The sequence below is a fragment of the Martes martes genome, assembly GCF_963455335.1.
Source record: "Martes martes genome assembly, chromosome: 2".
Lineage (NCBI taxonomy): Eukaryota > Metazoa > Chordata > Mammalia > Carnivora > Mustelidae > Martes > Martes martes.
The window spans coordinates 40,226,816-40,246,361 of record NC_137889.1 but is presented as its reverse complement, the minus strand read 5'-3'; the positions used below and the strand labels follow the sequence as shown (position 1 = coordinate 40,246,361).

Sequence of the window (19,546 nt, the reverse complement as noted above, 5' to 3'; positions counted from 1 at the left end):
AAGAAGATCAGAGGGGAGGTTCTCAGGAGCCATAATGACAGGAATAACCTCCTTCACTGTTGGCACTGAGCACAGAGGTACAGAATTCCATAGGAGAGAGGAACCTGCTGAAGCAGACAGCCCCAGGAGAAAGGGGCCCATTGAGCTATCTACTCTGGACATTGCTTCCAGACTTTGGCATGATTTCCACAACATACCTGTTGGCTCTTTTTAAATAAACTTCTCTTTCCCTTCACAAGGCCCTCATTTTAGTTTCTCAATCACAAAACAGCTGGCCCTCTCTCACTCCAAAAGAAATTAACTGTCAACTATAGGCTGCATTCTGTACAGAGACTTACTTTGTTTGCCCTTTATAAGTTTAAAAAGTTCAGATCCAACTTTAAAAATAGGCAGATTTTACCTTCAAGTTTGAATTTCTCCTCCTGAGGAGGGCAAAAGCAAAATAAAAACAAAACTCTCAGAACTTCCTACTTCCTGGGGCTCATTCCAACTGTATTTAACTGTACCAATTGTTTTTCCTGTATGAGGATTTCCAGTGACAGATCAAGGATGGTCTGTGGGAATGGCTTGCCTGGCAACTTCTCTTTTTCCATCTGGAACATTGCTGTGCTGGCCACTTGCCCCTGGGAGTGGGCTGGGCTGTAGTGTCTTTGTGGTGGTCTTCAGAGCCAAAGCAGAATGGATAGGATGGGAAAAGAAAGGAAGGAAGAGGAAAAGAAAAGAAAAGCATATAGAAAGAAAAATCATTCAAGAGCACTCCCTAAAATTCTTCTATTCAACTCAGCAATTCTATTCCTGGGTACATATCCAAAAGAACTGAAAGCAGATACTGAAAAATGTATTTGAGCACAAGTACATAGGGGAATAATCTGAGGAACATAGTGGCAAGAATTTTTGTCTGAGATTATGTAGCTCATATGGGAAAGAGTGAGAATTCTGTCTCTGCACAGTAATTTTCAAATTTGATTGTACTTTGAATTTACTTGGAGGCTTTTAATTTAATTTTTAAAATTTTCTCTTTTACTGAAGTAAATTGACATACAATTTTATATAAGTTTCAGGTGTACAACACAGTGATTCAAAATTTATATGTACATTGTGAAATGATCACCAAGATAAACCCAGCTGCTGTATGTCACCATACAAAATTATTACATATATTATCTATATTCCCTGTCCTGTACATTGTAATATTCCATTGTATAAATTTACATTTACTTGATCCATTCATCTATTAATGGAAAGTTAGATTGCTTCTATATCTTGGCTATTATAAATAACTCTGCAATTAACTTCAATAAATTTTGAATTAATGTTTTCATTTTCTTCACATAAATACCCAGAAATGGAATTGCTGGATTGCATGGCAATTCTATTATTAATTTTTTTGAGGAACTACCATACTGTACCAAAAGTGCACAAGGTTCTCTATGCTCCACATCTTAATCTACACTTGCTTTCTTTTTTTTAAAGTAAGCTCTATGCCCAATGTGCAGTTGGAACACATGACCCCAAGAAAAAGAGTCACATGTTCTACTGACTGAGCCACCCATATGCCCCAAACACTTGCTATTTCTTGCCTTTTTTGTTGTTGTTATTGATACTAGCCATTCTGACAGGTGTGAGGTGATATCTCATTGTGGTTTTGATTTGTATTTCCCTGATGATTAGTGATGTTAAGCATCTTTTCATGTGTCTGTTGACCATCTGTGTGTCTTTGTAAACATGTCTATTCAGAGCCTCTGCCTATTTTTTAATTGGGTTGTTTGTTCATTTGTTTTTGATGATGAGCTTGTGAGTTCTTTATGTATTATATATATTAACTCCTTAGTAGCTATATCATTTGCAAATATCTTCTCCTATTCAGTAGGTTGCCTCAATTTTGTTGATAGTATTCTTTGCTGTTAAAAATTTTTGGCTGGGACGCCTGGGTGGCTCAGTTGGTTAAGCTGCTGCCTTCGGCTCAGGTCATGATCCCAGGGTGCTGGGATTGAGTCTCCCATTGGGCTCCTTGCTCAGCAGGGAGCCTGCTTCTCTCTGCCTCTGCCTGCCACTCTGCCTGTTTGTGTGTACTCCCTGTCTCTCTGACAAATAAATAAATAAAATCTAAAAAAAAAATTTTTTTTGGCTGATGTAGTCTCATTTGTTTATTTTTGCTTTGGTTACCAATGCCTGAAGAAACAGGTCAAAAAAATATTGTGCAAACCAATGGCTAAGAACTGACTGTGAATGCTTTCTTATAGTAGTTTTATGGTTTGGGGTCCCACATTTAAGTCCATTTTAAGATTATTTTTATGTATATTATAAGAAAGTGGTCCAGTATCATTCTTTTGCATGTGGCTATTATAAATAATTCTGCAGTAAACATAAGCATGTATGTATCTTCAATTAGTGTTTTTGTTTTCTTTGGGTAAATACTGAGTAGTGGAATTACTGGATCCCATCATAATTCTATTTTAAAATTTTAGAGGCACCTCAAAACCTCATTGTTTTGCACAGTGGCTGTTCTAGCTTACTTTCTGACCAACAGTGCAAGAGGGTAACTCTCATTATTTCTTTTATTTTGTATTTTAGCCATTCTAACAGGTGTGAGGTAATATCTCATTGCTGTTTTGATCTACACTTCCCTGATACTAGTGATGTTGAGTGTCCTTTCATGTGTCTGTTGGGCATCTTTATGTCTTCTTTGGAAACATGTCTATTTAGGTCCTCTGCCTACTTTTTAACTGGATTTTTTTTTCATTTGTTTTTGGTAATGAGCTTGTGAGTTCTTTATATATTTCGTACACTAACCCCTATCAGTTACCGATGTCCAAGAGCTGACTGAATTGCCATAGATTTATGTATATTAATTTTGTATATTACAACCCTACTGAATTCATTTATTAATTCTAATAGGGGTTTATTTGGTGGGGTCTGTAGAGTTTTGTGTATAAATATCATGTTTTCTGCAAATAGTAACATTTTATTTGTTATTTCCACTTAGATTCTTTTTTTCATTTATTTTTCTTCTCTGACACTATCGCTAGAACTTACAATGCTATGTTGAATTAAAGTGGCAACTGTGGGCATCCTTGTCTTACTCCTGATCTTTGAGGAAAAGCTTTCATCTTTTCCCCATGGAGTATGATGTTAGCTGTTGCTTGGTCATACATGTTCTATATTATGTTGAGATATGTTCCTTCTATACTCAGGTTGTTGAGAGTTTTTGTCATAAATGACAGTTGAATTTTATCAAATGCTTTTTTCTGTATCTATTAAGATGAAAATATGGTTTTAATCTTTTTTTGTTAATATGGTACATTACTATGATTCATTTGTGAATGTAGAACAATCCTTTCATCTCTGGAATAAATCCCAGTCGATCATGGTGATGATCCTTTTAATGTATCATTGAGTTTGTTTTGCTGATAGTTTTTGAGGATTTTTGCATTTTTGTTCATCAGGAATACTGGCCTATAGTTTTCCGTTTTCTTGTGGTGTCTTTCCCTGGTCTTGGGATCAGGGTAATATTGGTGTCCTTCAATGATTTTGGAAGCATTCCTCTTCATTCTTTTGGAATATTTTCACCAGGATAGGTATTAGCTTTTCTTTATTTTCTTATATATATTTTTGTAAGCATTGTCTATAATTGTGGGGAACAGAATCAATAAACAAAGATATTATAAATTTCCCTTGACTAAAATAAAACAGAAAAAAAATTTATCATAATTTAGGATTAGAAGATCTCATTGTATTTCATAAAAAGAAAGAAAATCAGTAAAAATTAAACTTTCTTAGATAAAACCAATTAAAGATTAATAAAATTGTTTTCAAGAGAAATATTTTTGTGAATGTTTTTACTCATAGGAAATTTAGGGTCTCACCTCCAATCCTACATCAAAACAAATTTCTTTTTTGACATTAATTTTTTTTATTAAGTTCAATTAGCCAACATAAAACACATCATTAGTTTTTGATGTAATGTGTTTCTTCAGTTCTGCATAACACTCAGGGCTCACTCTATCACATGCCTTTTTTAATACCCATCACCCTGTTATCCCATCCACCCCCCTCCCTCTGCAACCCTCTTCTTTAAATATTTGGTAGCATTTATATTTGAAGCCATCTGGTCCTGAGCATCTGTTTGTTTGGAGGGTTTTTTTTTTTTTTTTAACTCAATTTCATTGATAGTAATGTGTCTACTCAGATTTTCCATTTCAGCTGACTCGGTCCTGGAAGAGAGTATGTTTCTAGAATTCATCCATTTCTTCTAGCTTGTCCCACTGGTTGGCAGGCAATTGCTCAAAGTAGTCTCTTATTACCCTTTATTTATCAGTTGTAACTTCTCTCCCATTTCTGATTTTACTTATTTGGGCACTCTCTCTTTTTTTTTTTTTTTGTCAAATCTGGCTAAGTGTTTGTAATTTTGTTTATCTTTTCAGTAAAACAACTCCTACTTTCACTGATTTTTAAAACTTTTTTTAGTCTCTATTTTATTTATTTTCTTGCTAATTTTTATTTCCTTCCTTCTACTAACTTTGGACTTTGTCCTTTTTCTAGTTCCTGCAGATGTAAGGTTGATTGTTTATTTGAGGGTTTTCTTTGAATCTTGGGGTAGGCCTGTATTGCAGTAAACTTCCCTAATAGAACTGTTTTTGCTGCATCTCAGAGGTTTTGAAATATTTTGTTTCCATTTTCATTTGTCTTGAGTATTAATATGATTTCTTCTGACTTTTTTTTTTTGTGGACCCATATTGTTTAACCTCACATGTTTGTATTTTTTTCAAGGTTTCTTCTTGTAATTAATTTCAAGTTTCAAACTCTTGTGGTCCGGAAAGATAGTGGATATGACTTCAGTCTTCTTAAACTTACTGAGAGTTGTTTGCAGCCTAAAATGCAATCTGTCCTTGTGAATGTTCTTTGTGCACTTGAAAAATATGTATTCTGCTGTTTTTCATGGAATATTCCATCTGTATCTAAGTGCTCCAGCTAATATGTCTTTTAAGGCCGAAGTTTCCTTACCGATTTTCTCTCCGGATGATTGATTCATTGATGTTAGTGAAATGTTTAAAATCTCCTGTTATTGTTGCATGACTGTCAGTTCCTCACTTTATATCTGTCAGTATTGTTTTATGTATTTAGGTGCTTCCAAGCCCACTGCGTAGATATTCATTTTATAGCCTCTTGTTGTATAGATCCTTTATCGTTATGTAATGCACTTTTTTGGTCTCATTACACTCGTTTTAAGATCTATTTTTTCTGATATAATTATTGCTAGCCCAGTTTCCTTTTTATTTCCCTTTACATGTGATATCTTTTTATGTCCCATTACTTTTAGACTTTTTTGTTCTTTTTAAAGATTTATTTATTCATTTTAGAGAGAGAGAAAGAAAGCAGTGGGGAGGGACAAGGTGTGGGGAGAGTCTTAAGCTGATTCCATGGGGAGCCAGGAGCCTAATGTGGGGCTAGATCTCACTGCCTTGAGATCATGACATAAACTGAAACCAAGAGTTGGGTGCTTAACTGACTGCCACCAAGGTGCCCCACAATTTTGTGTGTTTTTTTCTAAGAATTTATTCTTTTCTTTTTTTTAAATTATATTCAGTTAGCCAACATTAGCATCATTAGTTGTTGATGTAGTGTTCACTGATTCATTAGGTCCATATAACACCCAGTGCTCATCACAACACGTGCCCTCCTTAATATCCATAACCTAGTTACCTAATCCTCCCATGCCCTTCCCCTCTGAAACCCTCAGTTTGTTTCCTGGAGTCCATATTCTCTCATGGTTTGTCTCCCTCTCTGATTTGCCCACCCACCTTCTGTTTTCCCTCCCTTCCCCTATGGTCGAGTGAAACCATATGATAATTGTCTTTCTCTGATTGACTTATTTCACTTGGCATAATCCCCTCCAGTTACATCCATGTCAATGGAAATGGTGGGTATTTATCCTTTCTGGTGACTGAGAAATATTCCATTGTATATATGTAACACATCTTCTTTGCTCCCTCCACAGTTTGGCTATGGTGGACATTGCTGCTATGCATATTGGGGCACATCTGCTCCTTCTTTTTACTACATCTGTATCTGGGATAAATAACCAGTAGTGCAATTGCTAGGTCACAGGGAACTTTATTTTTAATTTTTTTAAGGAACCTCCATACTGTTTTCCACAGTGGCTGTATCAGCTTGGATTCCCACCTACAATGTAAGGAGGGTGTCCCTTTCTCCTCATCCTGGCCAACATTTGTTGATTCCTGCCTTATTGATTTTAGCCATTCTAACTGGCATAAGGTGATATTTCATTGTGGTTTTGATTTGTATTTCCCTGATGGCTAATGATGATGAACATTTTTTCATGTGTCTGTTAGTCATTTGTATGTCTTCTTTGGAGAAGTGTCTGTTCACATCTTCTGCCCATTTCTTGACTGGATTATTTGTTTTTTGGGGTGTTGAATATGAAAAGTTCTTTATAGATCTTAGATACCAACCCTTATCTGTAATGTTATTTGCAAATATCTTCTCCCATTCTGTGGGTTGCCTCTTAGTTTTGTTGACTGCTTCCTTTGCCATGCAGAAGCTTTTTAGCTTGTTGAAATCCCAAAAGTTCACTTTTGCTTTTGCTTCCCTTGCCTTTGGAAACGTGTCTTGAAAGAAGTTGCTGTGGCTGATGTTGAAGAGGTTACTGTCTATTTTCTCCTCTAGGATTATGATGGAGTCCTGTCACACATTGAGGTCTTTAATCCATTTTGAGTTTATCTTTGTGTATGGTGTAAGAGAGTAATCTAGTTCCATTCTTCTGCATGTGGCCGTCCAATTTTCCTATCACCATTTATTGAAGAGATTTTTTTTTCCATTGGATGTTCTTTTCTACTTTGTTGACAGTTAGTTGACCAGAGAGTTGAGGATCCATTTCTAGGTTCTCTACTCTGTTCCATTGGTCTATGTGTCTGTTTTCATGCCAGTACCATGCTGTCTTGGTGATCATAGCTTTGTAATATAGCTTGAAATCAAGCAACGTGATGCCCCCAGCTTTTTTTTTTTTTTCTTTTTCAACATTCCCCTGGCAATTAGGGTTCTTTCTGGTTCCATACACACTTTAGGATTGTTTCAGCTCATTGAAAAATGTCAGTGGTATTTTAATAGGAATGGCATTGAAAGTGTAAATTGTCCTGGAGAGCATAGACATTTTAACAATGTTTATTCTTCTGATCCATGAGCATGGAATGTTTTTCCATCTTTTTGTATCTTCCTCAATATCTTTCATAAGGGTTCTGTAATTTCTAGATCCTTTAGCTTTTTTGTTAGGTTTATTCCTAGGGAATCTTATGGTTTCGGTGCTGTTGTAAATGGAATCGATTCCTTAATTTCTCTTTCTATAGTTTAATTCTTACTATATAGAAAAGCAATTGATTTCTGTGCATTGGTTTTGTATCCTGTCACATTACTGGATTGCTGTGAGTTCTAGTAGTTTGGGGGTGAAGTCTTTTGGGTTTTCCACATAAAGTATCATTTCATCTGAAGAGAGAGAGTTTGACTTCTTCTTTGCCAATTTGAATACATTTTATTTCCTTTTGTTGTCTGATTGCTCTTTCTAGGACTTCCAATACTATGTTGAACAATAGTGCTGAGAGTGGGCCTCCCTGTCATGTTCTTGACCTTAAGGGAAAAGCTTTCAGCTTTTCTGCATTGAGAATGATATTCACTGTGGGCTTTTCATAGATAGTTTTTATGATATTAAGTAATGTTCCCTCTATCTCTATACTCTGAAGAGTTTTACTCAGGAAGGGATGTGGTATTTTGTCAAATGTTTTTTCTGGATCAATTGAGAGGATCATATGGTTCTTGTCTTTTATTAATGTGATCTTTCACGTTGATTGATTTGTGAATGTTAAACCATGCTTGCTTGCCAAGAATCAATCCCACCTAGTCATGTTGGATAACCCTTTTAATGTACTATTAGATTCTATTGGCTAGGGTCTTGGTGAGTATTTTGGCACCTGTGTTCATCAGGGTTATTTGTCTGCAATTCTCCTTTTTGATGGGTCTTTGTTTTGAGATCAGGGTAATGCTGGCCTCATAGAGACTGGAACTTTTCCTTCTGTTTCTATTTTTTGAAGCAGCTTCAGTAGAAGAGGTATTATTTCTTCTTTAAATGTTTGGTAGAATTCTACTGGGAAGCCATCTGGCCCAGGACTCTTGTTTTTTGGAGGTTTTTAATTACTGCTTCAATTTCATTACTGGTTATTGTTTTATATAGATTGTGTATTTCTTCCTGTTTCAGTCTTGGTAGTTTCCAGGAAGGTATCCATTTCTTCCAGGCTGCTTAATTTGTTGACATATAGTTGCTGGTAATAATTTCTAATAATTGTTTCTATGTACTTGGTGTTAGTTGAGATCTCAACCCTTTCATTTATGATTTTATTAATTTCAGGTTTATTTTTCTTTTCTTTTGGGTAAGTCTGGCCAGAGGTTTATTGATCTTATAAATTCTTTCAAAGAACCAGCTTCTAGTTTCTTTGAGCTGTTCTACTATTTTTCTGGTTTCTATTTCATTGATTTCTGCTCTAATCTTTGTTATTTCTCCTCTCCTGCTTGGTTAAGGCTTTATTTGCTGTTCTTCCTCTAGGTCCTTTAAGTATAAGGTTAGGTTGTGCATTTCGGATTTTTCTAGTTCTAGCCTCTAGAGAGGCTTGGATGGCTAAATATTTCCCCCTTAGGACTGCCTTTGCAGTATCCTTGGGTTTTGGACTGGTGTGTTTTCATTCTCATTGGTTTCCATTAATTAAGTTCTTCTTTGATTTTCTGGTTGACCCAATCATTCTTTAGAAGGATGGTCTTTAATTTCCAATGTTTGAATTCCTTCCATTTTGTTTTTCTTTTGACTGAGTTCCAGTTGCAGGGAATAGTCTCAATCTTTTGATATCAGTTGACACCTGATTTGTGACCCCTTATGTGATCTATTCTGGGGAAAGGACTGTGTGCACTCAAGAAGAATGGTTGTTCTGTTGTTTTAGGGTAGAATATTTTGTACATATTTGTGACGTCCATCTGGTCCAACGTGTCATCAAAGCTCTTGTTTCTTTATTGATTTGCTTAGATGATCTGTCCATTTTTGTGAATGGAGTGTTGAGGTCTTCTACTCTTAATATATTATTATCAATATGATCCTTTATTTTGGTTAACAGTTGGCTTATGTAGTTGGCTGTTCCCATGTTGGGGGCACAGATATTTAAAATTGTTAGATTTTCTTGTTGGATAGACCCTATAAATATGATCTCTCTCTCTCTTTTTTTTAAATTTCTTTTCAGTGTTCCAGAATTCATTGTTTATGCACCACATCCAGTGCTCCATGCAATATGTGCCCTCCATAATACCCACCACCAGGCTCACAGAACCCCCCACCGCCTCCCCACCAAAACCCTCAGTTTGTTTCTCAGAGTCCACAGTCTCTCATGGTTCATCTCCCCTTCCAATTTCTGCCAGCTTACTTCTCTCCATCTCCCCATGTCCTCCGTGTTATTCCTTATGCTCCATAAGTAAGTGAAACCACATGATAATCGACTCTTTCTACTTGACTAATTTCACTCAGCATAATCTCCTCTAGTCCCATCCATGTTGATACAAAAGTTGGGAATTCAGCCTTTCAGATAGAGGCATAATATTCCATTATATATATGGACCATATTTTCTTTATCCATTCATCTGTTGAAGGGCATCTTGGCTCTCTCCACAGTTTGGCGATTTTAGCCATTGCTTCTATGAACATTGGGGTACAGTTGGCCCTTCTTTTCACTACATCGGTATCTTTGGGGTAAACAACCAGTAATGCAACTGCAGGGTCATAGGGTAGCTCTATTTCTTAATTTCTTAAGGAATCTCCACACTGTATTCCAAAGTAGCTGCACCAACTCACATTCCCACCAACAGTGTTAGAGGGTTCCCCTTTCTCCACATCCTCTCCAACACATGTTGTTTACTGTCTTGTTAATTTTGGCCATCTCACATCTCAATCTCAAAGTGGTTTTGATTTGAATCTCCCTGATGGCTAATGATGATGAACATTTTTTCAGGTGTCTGTTAGCCACTTGTATGTCTTCACTAGAGAATTGTCTGTTAATATCTTCTGCCCATTTTTTTGATGTGATTGTCTGTTTTGTGTGTGTTGAGTTTGAGAAGTTCTTTTTTTTTTTTTCAAAGATTTTATTTATTTGTCAGAGAGAGAGAGAGTACACACAAGCTGGCAGAGAGGCAGGCAGAGAGAGAGGAGGAAGCAGGCTCCCTGCTGAGCAAGGAGCCCAATGCAGGACTCAATCCCAGGACCCCAGGATCATGACCTGAGCCGAAGGCAGTGGCCCAACCAACTGAGCCACCCAGGCGTCCCGAGAAGTTCTTTATAGATCTTGGATATCAGCCTTTTGTCTGTATTGTCATTTGCTAATATCTTCTCCCAATCCGTGGGTTGCTTCTTTGTTTCATTGACTGCTTCCTTTGCTGTGCAGAAGCTTTTGATCTTGACGAAGTCCCAAAAATTCATTTTCGCTTTTGTTTCGTTTGTTTTTAGAGACATATCTTGAAAGAAGTTTTGGCTAATATCGAAGAGGTTACTAACTATGTTCTCCTCTAGGATTCTGATGGATTCCTGCCTCACGTTGAAGTCTTTTATCCATTTCGAGTTTATCTTTGTGTATGGCGTAAGAGAATGGTCGAGTTTCATTCTTCTACATACAGCTGTCCAATTTTCCCAGCACCATTTATTGAAGAGACTGTCTTTTTTCCACTGTATATTTTATTCCTGCTTTGTGGAAGATTATTTGACCATAGAGTTGAGGGTCCATATCTGGGCTCTCTATTCTGTTCCACTGGTCTATGTGTCTGTTTTTGTGCCAGTACCATGCTGTTTTGGTTATCACAGCTTTGTAGTAAAGCTTAAAATCAGACAGTGTGATGCCCCCAGTTTTTTTCTTTTTCAATATTTCCTTAGAAACTTGGGGTCTTTCTGGTTCCATATAAATTTTAGGATTGTTTGTTCCAGGGCTTTGAAAAATGGTGGTGGAATTCTGATCAGAATGGCATTGAAAGTATAGATTGCTCTAGGCAGTATAGACACTTTAACAATGTTTATTTTTCTGATCCATGAGCATGGAATGGTCTTCCATATTTTTGTATCTTCTTCGATTTCTTTCATGAGTGTTCTGTAGTTCCTTGAGTACAGATCCTTTACCTCTTTGGTTAGGTTTAATCCCAGGTATATTATGGCTCTTGGAGCTATAGTAAATGGAATCAATTCTCTAATTTCCCTTTCTACTGTTTCATTGTTAGTGTATAAGAAAGCCACTGATTTCTGTGCATTGATTTTGTATCCTGCCACATTATTGAATTGCTGTATGATTTCTAGTAGTTTGAGGGTGGAGTCTTTTGGTTTTTCCACATAAAATATCATGTCATCTGGGAAGAGAGAGAGTTTGACTTCTTCTTTGTCAATCTGAATACCTTTTATTTCTCTTTGTTGTCTGATTGCTGTTGCTAGGACTTCTAGTACTATATTGAACAACAGTGGCAATAGTGGACACCCTTGTTGTGTTCCTAATCTCAAGGGGAAGGCTGTCAGCTTTTCCCCATTGAGAAAGATATTCACTGTGGGTTTTTCATAGATAGATTTTATGAAGTTGAGGCATGTTCCCTCTATCCCTATACTTTGAAGCATTTTAATCAGGAACAGATGCTGTATCTTGTCAGATGCTTTTTCTGCATCAACTGAGAGGACTATGTGTTTCTTCTCTCTTCTCTTATTGATTTGTTTTGTCAGTTTGATGATTTGGGAATGTTGAACAACACTTGCATCCCAGGGATAATTCCCACCTGGTCATGGTAGATAGACAGTTGGATCCTATTAGCTAGGATCTTGTTGAGAATCTTCACATCCATATTCATCATGTATATTGTTCTGAAATTCTCCTTTTTGATTGGGTACTTGCCTGATTTGGGTATCAAGGTAATTCTGGCTTCATAGAAAGTGTCTGGAAGTTTTTCTTCTGTTTTTATTTTTTGACACAGCTTGAGGAGAATAGATATTATTTCTCCTTTAAATGTTCGGTCTAATTCCCAAGGAATCACTCAGGTCCTGGACTCTTGTGTTTTGGGAGGTTTTTGATCACCGCTTCAGTCTTGTTACTAGATATTGGTTTATTCAGGTTGTCAATTTCTTCCTCTTTGGAAGTTTATGGGTTTCCAGGAATGTATTTATTTCTTCCAGGTTTCTTAACTTATTGACGTATAACTGTTGATAGTAATTTCTGATGAGTCATGATCTCTCCCTTTTCATTTATAACTTTATTAATTTGGGTCCCCTCTCTTTCCTTTTTGAATTAGTTTGGGCAATGGTTTATCAATCTTATTGATTCTTTCAAAATACCAGCTTTTAGTTTCTTTAATGTGTTCTACTGTATCTCTACTTTCTAACTCATTGGTCTCTGCTCTAATATTGATTATTTCCCTTCTTGTGCATGGGGTTGGCTTCATTTGTTGTTGATTTTCCAGTTCTTTAAGGTGTAAAGAGAGTTGGTGTATTTGGGTTTTTTCAATTTTTTTTAGCAAGGCTCAGATGGCTATGTATTTCCCCCTTACAACTGCCATTGCTGTATCCCGAATATTTTGGACTGATGTGTCTTCATTCTCATTGGTTTCCATGAATTATTTAAGTTCTTCTTCGATTTCCTGGTTGATCCAAACACTCTTGAGCAGAATAGTCTTTAGCTTCCAAATGTTTGAATTCCTTCCAAACTTTTTCTTTTAGTTGAGTTTCAGTTATAAAAGCATTGTGGTCTGAGAATACACAGGGAATAATCTGAAATTTTTGGCATCAGTTGAGCCCTGATTTTTGACCCAGTGTGTGGTCTATTCTGGAGAAGGTCTGTCTATGCTTGAGTAAAATGAGTATTCTGTTGTTTTAGAGTGGACTGTTCTGTAGATATCTATGAGGTCCATGTGGTTGAGTGTGTCATTCACTGCTCTGTTTCTTTGTTGATTTTCTGCTTGGATGATCTGTCTATTACTGAGAGTGGCATGTTATGATCCCCTATGATTAATGTATTCATATCAATATGACTATTTTGTTTAACAGTTGGGTTATGTAGTTGGCTGCTCCAGAAAAACCCAATATGGGAGTATAAATATTTACAATTGTTAGATCTTCTTGAATAGTCCCTTAATGAATGATATACTGTCCTTTTGTATCTCTGACCACAGTCTTTAGCTTAAAGTCTAATTTATCTGATATGAGAATTGCTACCCTAGCTTTTTTTTGAGGCCGGTTGGCATGAAAGATGCTTCTCCATCCTTCACTTTCAGTCTGGATATATCTTTAGGTTCCAAATGTGTCTCTTGTAGACAGCATATGGATGGGTCCCATTGTTTTAGCCAGTCTGCAACCCTGTGCTATTTTATGCATTTAGGTCGTTCACACTGAGAGTGATTATTGACAGATACATTTTTATGGACATCATGTTGCCTGTGAAGTCCTTGTTTCTATAGATTGTCTCTGTAAATTTCTGTCCTATGTCACTCTTGGGTTCTTTCTTCTTTTATAGAACCTCCCTTAGAATTTCTTGTAGTGCCAGCGTGGTGGTCACATACTCTTTTAAACCTTGCTGGTCTTGGAAGCTCTTTATCTCTCCATCCATTTTGAATGTCAGTCTTGCTGGATAAAGTATTCTTGGATGCATGTTCTTCTCATTTAGCGCCCTGAATATGTCTTGCCAGCTCTTTTTCGCTTGCCAGGTTTTTGTGGACAGGTCTGATATTATTCTGATGGACAATCCTATGTACATAAGGAATCTCTTCCCCCTAGCTGCCCTTAAGACCTCCTGTGTGAAATCACGATTTTTTTATTTCACAGTTAAGTGTCTGGAGGTCTTTCTAGACTCGTTGATCCTTTCTGTCTCTAGGACACGAACACTTGTTCCATTCCCCAGAATAGGGATTTGTTAACTTTATCTTCTCATCTTCTCTCTCTCCCTTTCCCCAGTGATCCCAATAATTCTGACATATGAATGTTTCATGGGGTCATTTATTTCCTTAATTCTGTTTTAATAACTTCTAAGCTGTTTGTTCCAGGCCTCCTCCTGATCCTTCTTTTCTATTGGTTTGTGTTTCAAATCACTAATTCAATGTTCAGCCCCATTTACCCTAGCTGTTAGGGTACTTGAATTAGTTTGGATCTCATTGATAGCATTTCTAACTTCTGACAGATCAGCTCTCATTTCTGCCCTTAGAGACTCTATGTTGCCACTAATGATCTTCTCCAACCTAGCCATTGCATGGATAATTATTACCCTGAATTCCCTTTCCAACATATTGTTTATGTCCATATCCAATAATTCTGTGGCAGAGGTCACAATATCTGAGTTTTTCTTCTGTTGAGTGTTCCTCCTCCTAGTCATTTTTAGTGTGAGGTGTTTGAGGGGATGTATAGCTGAATATATCAACCGTGATCCAGTCAAGGTACACCTTGGAAAGTTTCAGAGCAATCATAAATCGCCATGAAAAAGAAAGAATTAAAAAAGGGAGAGAAAAAGAAAAGAAAAAAAAAAGAAATACCTAGCCAAAATGAGCCCCAAAGGTAAGATTTATAAGGTACATAGACAAAAAACAAACAAACAAAAGGACTGACAAACTAAAAGAAAATAAAAGAAAAACCTAGCCAAAATGAACCCCAAGAACAAGATTTATATAGTACAAAAACAAAAACAAAAACAAATGCACATACACAGAAACACTGACTGAGGAGTAAGATGGGAAGGGGGTTACAAACCCTTGATGTGGGCAAGGAAGTTTATTTCAGTTCTTCCTGGGTATCTTGTTATCTTTGTCAAAGGACTCAACTTTCCAGAAATACAAGGAAATTAAAACTGGTTTATATATAGGGGTAGTATTGAATAGGGAAAAAGGATTACTTTGAAGCTTATATCTATATATAATTTTTTTAAAAAGAAGAAAAAGAAAAAGAAACAGCTATATGTATGAAAAAAGTTCAAGTTAGAAATTTATTATGGAATATGTTGTATTAAACATCTAATTGTAATGGTAAGTAGGTTAAAAAAAATAAAAGAACAAGAATCTTGAGAATGAATTTTTTAAAAAAAGAAAAGAAAAGTTGTATCTATGATATATATAGGTTTGGGGGCAATACCAGGAGATTAATATATTGTTTTTCTTGATGTCAGGGTTTTACAGTTTTGATATGTCCTCTTGTTCTTTTGGCTTGTGTTCTGGGGAGGGACCTGCCACATTGTTTTTCCATCAGTCTTGCTTGAGCTGGTCCCCCTGCCCCCTATAAAGGGGCTGTGCTCTGTGGAAACTGGTTTTTCAGGCTTTTGTTCTCTGAAGGTTTTTGTTTTGTTTTGCAGCTTTCCGGAGGGTTAGTGCAAAATAAACTGTCCTCACCCAGACCTCTCCCTCGAAGAGAAGCCTCAGTCTGCTGCCCTCTGGGTGGTCCAGAACACACAGACTCGCCCTCTGCAAATTCCACTGAACACTTCAAACTCCCACAGGTGGTGGGCACTCCCACAGGTTGTGGGCACCCCCAGCCACCATCTCAGTGGTTGCCTGATGTCCCCACTTGTCTTTGCACCCCCGTGCCACTGAAACCATGAGGAATACTGGTACGGGTGAGCCTAATCCCCATGGTTGCTGTTGCCGGACTACTGTCTTCAGCCCACTCCCACACTGGGGATGTTCAGACCTGGTGGCTGTGCAGGTTGTAGAAGGCTGCAGGCCCAGGGACCTCTGGTTGGAGCCCACGCCGGGGTCTCTCAGGAATGGGTGGGCACTGACTGTGACCGCCCTGCACCAGTGGGCTTAGGTCCATGCCTATTGTCATCTGATTCCACCAATTGCCCCTTAAGATCCTTTGTTCTTTTTGAGTGTTTTTAACCAGATTCCAAGTAATGCTGGTCCCCAAGCACAGGGCACTTGCATATTGGGGTATTACTTTCCAATGGGTTGCTTCTGGTGGCTCCCTCTCCCTTCTGTTTATTCTCTGGTATTCTCCATTGTACCTCTCCACTGAAGTTCTGCCCCCATAGAGATCCAGAAGTGTATAATCTTACATCTCAGGCTGACTTCATGGCTGTTCAGAGTGTTCTGGTAGATATTTAGTTCAATTCAGGGGACTGGTAGAAAGATCTCTTACTTCTCTGCCATCTTGCCCTTCCTCCCCTAGTTTTTTGATATAGTGTTCAATGTTTCATTAGTTGTGTATAACACCTAGTGCTCATTACATTGCTTGGTGATGGGCGATAAAGAGGACACATGATGCCTCCTGGATTTGTATGCCTGTTTCCTTCTCCAGTTTGAGAAGGTTCACAGCTATAATTTGTTCAAATAAACCTTCTATCCATCTCTTCCTCTCTTCATCTTCTGGGTCTCCTAATATTCGAACACTATTTTGCTTTAAGGAATCACTGAGTTCTATTAGTTTCCCTCAGTTATCTGGTATTTGTATTTCTCTCCTCTTATTAGCTTCCATGTCATCCATCATTTATTTTTTTTATATCACTGACTCTTCTGCCTTGCTTATACTTGTTTTTAGAGCCTTCATTTGGGACTGCATCTTGATAATAACATTTTTAATTTTTGCCTAAGTAGATTTTAGTTCTTTTATTTCCATGGTAAAGAGTGCCCTAGGGACTTCTATGCTTTTTTCAAGCCCAGATTTTATCCTTGTAAACACTGTTTTAAGTTGTAGTACAGACTTACCTATATCTGTATTGATTAAATCCCTGTCAGTGAGTACTTCTGTGCGGCCTTCCTTTGGAGTGAATTTCTCCATATCTTCATTTTTGTCTAGAAAATAGTAGAAGAAGGAGAGAAAAAGAATAACTACAATAATAACAGAAATAAAAACAAAGAAAAAATTAAAAAAAAAGAAAATAACAAACAAGAAACAGAACAAAACAGAAAACTAGATTCTCTGTGTGTGTTTGGTCTGCTTGTTTAAAGAAACTGAATCCCAAAATAAGAAAGAAAGGAAAACTTAAGTATATACAATAATTAAAAAAATATAATGAGTTTATCTTTGTATATGGATGAAAGATGTCAATGTGAGACCGGAATCTGTCAAAATCTTAAAGGAGAACATAGGCAGTAACATCTTTGACATCAGCCACAGCAACTTCTTTCAAGACACATCTCAAAAGGCACGGGAAACAAAAGCAAAAATGAACTTTTGGGACTTCATCAAGATCAAAAGCTTCTGCACAGCAAAGGAAACAGTAAACAAAACAAAGAGGCAACCCACGGAATGGGAGAAGATATTCGTGAATGACACTACAATGGGCTGATATCCAAGGTCTATAAAGAACTTCTCAAACTCAACAACCAAAAAACAAATAATCATGTCAAAAAATGGGTAGAAGATATGAACAGACATGTCTCCAAAGCAGACATACAAATGGCTAACAGACACATGGAAATGTTATCCATCAGTAGCCATCAGGGAAATTCAAATCAAAACCACATTGAGATACCACCTTACACCAGTTAGGATGGCCAGAATTAACAAGAGAGATGTGGTTTTGATTTGAATTTGAAATAAAAACCCAAAAAATGAAAATAAAAATAAAACACAATAAAAGGAAAAAAATTTTTAAAAATATGTGTAAAATGTGTACATAAAAATTTTAAAAAGAATTAAAAATACGAATAACAAAAAATAATACTAAAAGGCTTAAGAATATTAAAAAAAAAAAAAAAACCTGTTTTTCCCAAGAGCTGAAGCTTTCAGCTCTCTATGACAGTAAAGTTGTTTGTGAGCCAGATGTTCCTGCTGGTCTTCTGGGTCAAAGACCTATTGCAATGATTCTCAGGTGTCCTTGCCCTTGTGGAAGTGCACCTCCCTTACCAGAGACCTGGGCTCAGTGTAAGCAGCTTCAATTCCACTGTGTGGTTCTCTTTTGCTCCCTGAAAACTTCAGCACGGATGGGTGGGATGAAAATGTTAGCACCCCAATCTCTAGCCCTGGAGCTGAAAATTCACATCCTCTACTTTTCAGTGAGCTCTCATTGAATAGCAGTCAATCAGCCTTGTCTCCCTGGTTTCTGTCTGAACTCTGTGTTCTCCCAGCCTATGACCAAGCATTTTTTCTTAGACATGTAACTGAGTTTTAAAACTCCAAATTTTGCAGACTCCAAATTTTGCAGATCCATGCTGTTCCTCCTAGGGAGAGGGTGGGGGGAGGTCTTGCCAGGCTTCTACCTTTTCCTGTATCCCTGTCAGGAGAGTGGTCGCATGACCATGCAGTGGTTCACAATTAATGGCAACAGAGAGCAGAAAGTCAGAGCCTATACTGCCTGTTCTCAGCTGGCTTCCTTGCTCCTATGCCTGGGATCTCTGCTGCACTTTAGGCACTTTAGGCACTCCATTCCTCCTGTGACCCTAGGGATCCTGATACAACACTGTGCCACCTGGGATTCTGCCCCACTTTGACACCTGACCACCTTTAGACCAAGCACTTCCTGTACTGTTGCAGATTTCTAAAAGTTCTAATTTTGTATTCCATTGCTTATAATACTTTGTGGTAGCCTCCTTAAGCAGCGTCCCTCCCTTCCATCACGTCCTCTGATATATCACCCCATATTCAAGTCTCCGCACCTCCTACATTCCAAAAAGGGATCACTTTTCTATTTGTAGAATTGCAGAATTCTATTTGTAGAATTTCTTTTCTCAGACCTCTGACTGATTTCACAGGTGTTCAGAATTATTTGATAACTATATATATTTATTTGGACTAGAGAAACTTAGGGTCCCATACTCTTCTGCCATTTTAACTCTGATTTGGGTATGAGATTTTATTTCATGGCAATAATATATTTTCAAGCTAGACTGAGGTGATAGTTTCACAAAGTTGTGAATGTAATAAATGGCACTGAATTGTTCATTTTAAAATAGTTGATTTTATTAAGTGGATGTTATAACATTTAAAAAAATCCATTTAGTAATGCCAGAAATCCTGGCAGTAGGAGTTGGAGATTCCACCTCAGCCCAAAAGTTTACGTGTGCCACCTGTAGCCTTGAGTGTGATGGCAGCATTGTTTCCTTCCCCAGGACCCTCATTTTAACTCCTCAAGCATAAGGTGATGGACTTAACTCCTTCCCACAAAAGAAAACTTTTAACTCTCAATTCCCTAGCTACATCTGTCCCAGAGACTTATATTGTTTGGCCTTTGACATCTTTGGGTGAGCAGATGTTTCATTTTAGATTGGCTTTCTGGTACTGCTCTATGGATGCCACGTACCTGCCTGATCTCTATAGGCATTAACTTAGGGCTGTAGCTGAGATGCAGTCTTATTGACCAATGGACTGTGAACATAGCTGGCTTGGCAACTTTTTTTTTTTATCCAGAAAGTCAAGTAGCTGTCATATACTTTTGGGAGGGAAGGCTGGATTACAGTGTCAATCCAGTGAGGTGCCATGACCTTCACTAGGACAAAGAAAAGAGAATGAAAGGGATTGGGAGGGATACACAGAAAGAAAAATAATTCACTAGCACTCTTAAATTCTGTT

The 19,546-nt window shown here is 37.4% G+C and overlaps 1 protein-coding gene across 1 annotated transcript in view; it reads left to right on the top strand.

Moving 5' to 3' along the window:
• LOC308338182 (arylamine N-acetyltransferase 1) overlaps positions 1-19,546 on the top strand; it is a 39,830-nt gene that overhangs the window by 646 nt on the left and 19,638 nt on the right. The window lies entirely within an intron of this gene.